This window comes from Ictalurus furcatus, chromosome 9 (genome assembly GCF_023375685.1).
Source record: "Ictalurus furcatus strain D&B chromosome 9, Billie_1.0, whole genome shotgun sequence".
Classification (NCBI taxonomy): Eukaryota; Metazoa; Chordata; class Actinopteri; order Siluriformes; family Ictaluridae; genus Ictalurus; species Ictalurus furcatus.
In genome coordinates, this window is record NC_071263.1 from 1827501 (window position 1) to 1831906 (window position 4406).

The window sequence follows — 4406 nt, forward strand, 5'->3', positions numbered from 1 at the left end:
CAATAATCAATGACGATGTTGTGTTATGACGCTACAGTCGAGCTAATAGTCTGGCACGTAATCACAGCTCACACCAGTATGAAGCAGGGAGTCTGGAGTCTGGTTGGTTGGTCAGATACACACAACCCAAACATCAGTTCTGAATGGAGGTAGGTTATAACAGGTTCATAACATTCAAGAGACCATCTATGAGCCTGGAAATCACTTGGAGATGATGTCCTGAGAGTCCTGGAACTCCTAGAAGTCCTTTCCTAACTTTTAAAGGTTCTTGAGATTGATTTAAAATCAAGACCATGCTATTTTTTTTAATTAAGAAAAGGCCTAGCAGATTTCGGGGTTCCTCAAGGAAAAGCTCAGTCGATGGGTTCTACGCTGACGTTTTAAGCATGCTTCTTTGAGGAGGACAACCGAGGAACTGAAGATGGATGGAGATGACGGGGCTGTAAAGAAGTTCTCAAATCCAATTGGTAGGTTCATTATTATGGGAAAAAATTGGCCACGAGGCTGCTTAGCATGGTGAAGGATTTGAACTCAGGAAAACCTTGAGTGGTTGTGAGCGTTTGCGTTGCTTTCGTTTGGAAACAAATCGCTAAGTGATTGAGGTTTCAGCCACCTGAGCGTCGAATATCTTTAAGTTCAACAGGATACTGTGGTTAAAGTTTTGTAGTAGCAACAACTTGCAAATTAACATATATTAGCTTAGCACTTCTTACCATAGATACTAGCTAGCTAGATAGCCCTTAACGTTTTTTTTTTTTCCATTTCAATGGCAAGAAACTGACTAAATCCAATTATTTAGCATTCATTTCTAACCAGCGTCCATTTCTCCGTTTTTTTTTCTTTTCTTTTTTTAACTTATTTAGCATTTTCCACCGTAGACAGATCTCTGATCGTGATCGCCGCTTCTTAGCTAATTTAGTTATGTAAATTGAAGTTTCGATTCTTCTCACACAAAACAGACGCCCCCTGTGGCTGCCTGATGTATAAACCCTGATGATAAATGATAGCCAAGTATGCTTTTTTTTGCATATCTATTTTTAAACTCTCCGGGCCCCTTGGTTGTCCAAGAGCGTTTCTGGTGCCATATGTGAATCAGATTTTGCTGGAGGACGATGACGGAGCAGTGAAGATGACCTCCTGTACATCTCTTTACAGTTTACTGCAGCGTTCTGATGATCTGCTGGCAGGAAGTTCAACAGAAACGAATGAAAGCGTCGTGATTCAGCGTGGCAGGGACCGAGACAAAGCACGGCTTGATCACGTCTATTTAAAGCAGCTGCTCGGATTTGGTCAGAACCGAATGTGTCTCGAGTGACATCATTCGCTCGGTGTCGATTAATTCGAAACATTACGTCGCTTTCTGAGTAAACACAAGAGGCCAAGAAAGACAGTTATTGTTCCTCAGAGTTTTACCCGAGGAGCACGTTTGGTTCCAATTAGGTCAGGGAGAGGAGAAGAGGGAGCTTGAGTCCATGTATTATCACTCTGATCCCTTTCGCTCTCTCTCTCTCTCTCTCTCTCTCTCTCTCTCTCTCTCTCTCTCTCTCTCTCTGTATCTCTATGTCCTTCTCTCGCATCCCTGCCAAGCAGCATTTTTGACTCTGAGCATGAAATTGAATTTGAATGGCGACCCACAAGATCACACAATGAAGGAGACTTTGTGGGAGGTTTAGATCTCTCTCAATCACACACACTCTCACTCTCTTTCTGGCAGACACACACTCGCTACACACACACTCTCTCTCTCTCTCTCTCTCTCTCTCTCTCTCTCTCTCTCTCTCTCTCAAACATACACTTCTCCCTTTTTCTCTCTCATTTTTCGCTTTCTCACACACTCTACTCTCCGCTTCTCACTCTTTCTCTCACACACTCCACGCGTTTTCTGTACGGCTCGGTCACTCACTCACTCACAGCAAACAAAACACAACCCTTATTCACGTACGTTCGAAGTTTATTCACGTGTATTACAAGTATAATAAAGTATACGTGAAGAGAAACACACTCTGCGCCAAGTTACTTTCAATATTTCACCATGTCTAGGTATACCTGAAGATAAGTACTCTAGGTGCAGAGAATATACGTAAAATAATCCTTTCTTATCGCTCTTATACGTTCGGAAGATTGGCTGTGGCTGACAAGAATGGAACCCGATGCAGTCTTCCGTTGTTTTGAGATGCTTTTCTGCTCACCACGTTTGCTGCGACGACATGATCGGCTGAATCGAAAAACTGCATGAAAGCATAGGTGTAAAGGTGTTCCTAACAAAGTGGCCGGTGAGTGCATATCACATCCATGTTCAATCGTGTATCAAGTCTTTGTACGAGCAAGCACGTTTAATGTTAGCAAGATAATATGTTTGTATCACTTATTGTACCTCTGACTGTTACAACGCTCTGACACTGGAGACTCCTTCCATAAATGTTAACATAAACGCATCCTTACAGAAAACGTAACCGATGATCTGCCCGTTTGTGACTCCTAACTATTAGCGTGTGAGCTAGTCTTTCTCATCGTGCTAGGTCATGGGTTTAAGGGGTTTAGCTAGCGTTACTTAGCTTTAGTTAATTTCTTGATTGCTTGGTAAGAGCTGCACTTATGCGTTGTATTATAATCATTTTAGTTCTCTTAAACTTACCTTGAGGACAGTATGTGAAGCTGTACTTAAACGTTGAGTTACTTTTTAACGGAGTATTGTCGCTTATACGTAGACAGTTAATGCTATAATGAGGAATATGAGGAACTCTTCTGCACCCTTACTGTATTAGCAAGCCCACTTTGGATTTCTAAAGACACTGCTTATTCATTGCGTATTATCTGAACTATAAGGCATAGTTTAATCCTGTACTGTTGTGTTGCAGGCTTACTTCTAAAACTGTTACGACTGCCATCACGCTGCCGCACGCCCGGTTTTACACTCGCGTTTATTCTGGCTGTGGTTTCATGAGTGTCGTCGATTCGGTTTCACAGCTTTGTTATGGCCTTTAAAGCTTGCCGTGGTCACAGCCAGGCGTGTGGACGGGCAGAAAGCGCAGCACTGATACAGAGCTCATTATATATGGCATGTACAACACACGCTTGTAATCTACACCACGCGTGTGACAGCAGTAATAAGCACTTTTGCGTCGCGACAACATGACGAGGTTTTTGCTTCGACGGAGTCACGTGGTAAACGCTAAAATGTGGTTTCAGTGAAAACCACCAGAGGGTTTTTTAACTATATGTTCTTTTGTTAGATGTAGGGCCCTGACACGGTAAGCTGAGTTTCAGCTGTCGGATGTATTTGAGGGTCAGTGGCTGGACGATGTCCATAAGTTTCACTGAATTAATTCATCGCATGTTAAACCAGCATCTGAGGTTGGTGGTGATTGAGAGAGCAAGAGAGAGAGAGAGCTCTCTGATTGGCTGGTCAGATAAGTGAACCGTCGCTGGAGAAGAGAAATGGAGTTAGCAAGGCAAGTATTCGTTGGTGTGAAATCGGTAGCCGTGTAAGTTGATAGTCGACGAACCCGATCCACGTCCGTCCACGCGTAAAAATATCTTAAAACATCACATCACTGTAGGTGTGTTGAACCTGAATGCTGAACAACTTTCTGTTTGCTCAGTACATTGCGAAGTCTTGCCTCCATTTTTGTCCGAAGAAGTTCCGAATTTTATCTGATTATTGCTTATCAAATCATTTTGACCTTTGCCTTGACCCTTAAACTTAATTCAACAATGACCCCTAATGACATCATAATTCCTTCAATGCAAAATTATTATTATTTTTATTTATATACGTGAAACATCGGGAATTGATAGTACAAAATGAATGAGTATCAATGGGGGAATAAAGCTATTTCCAACCCTATTTCAGTTGGATGAACCAATAAGCTTAATGCGATTTGGATGATTTGAGACGATTTTTTTTTTTTTTTTTGAAGTTCGGCTACTCGTGACTTTTTCAAAATTGTCCTACTTCAGAACTAGCGGCAGAGAAAAATAGGACGGCGTTGCAATAAATGGCCCGCGATAATAAACGCAACATCGTTTTACCCGTTATTGAATTTTTCACTACATTCCAATGCTATTTGGAACCAGCGCTCTCTGAAAATAAAGCGTTTTCATTATTCTTTACCAGCAAGCATTTTCAATACCAGTCCTTCATTTACCAAGTGATCGAAGTAAAATGTAAACGCTCGCGCTCCCACCGTGTCATTAGGCCAGAGAGAGGGACTCCATGAAAGCCCTGCCGAAATCTACTTGAGAGAGAGCGAGAGAGAGAAAGAAAGGCAGAGTATTGATCTGTCTGTCCACGGATATGATACTTAAACCCAGTACTGAGAGACAGAGGGGCCTCGGATCCATATCTCAAAGACTTTAATCCGAGCTGCTCTCTAGTTAGATTGGCCTTCACCTTAACCTCTTGA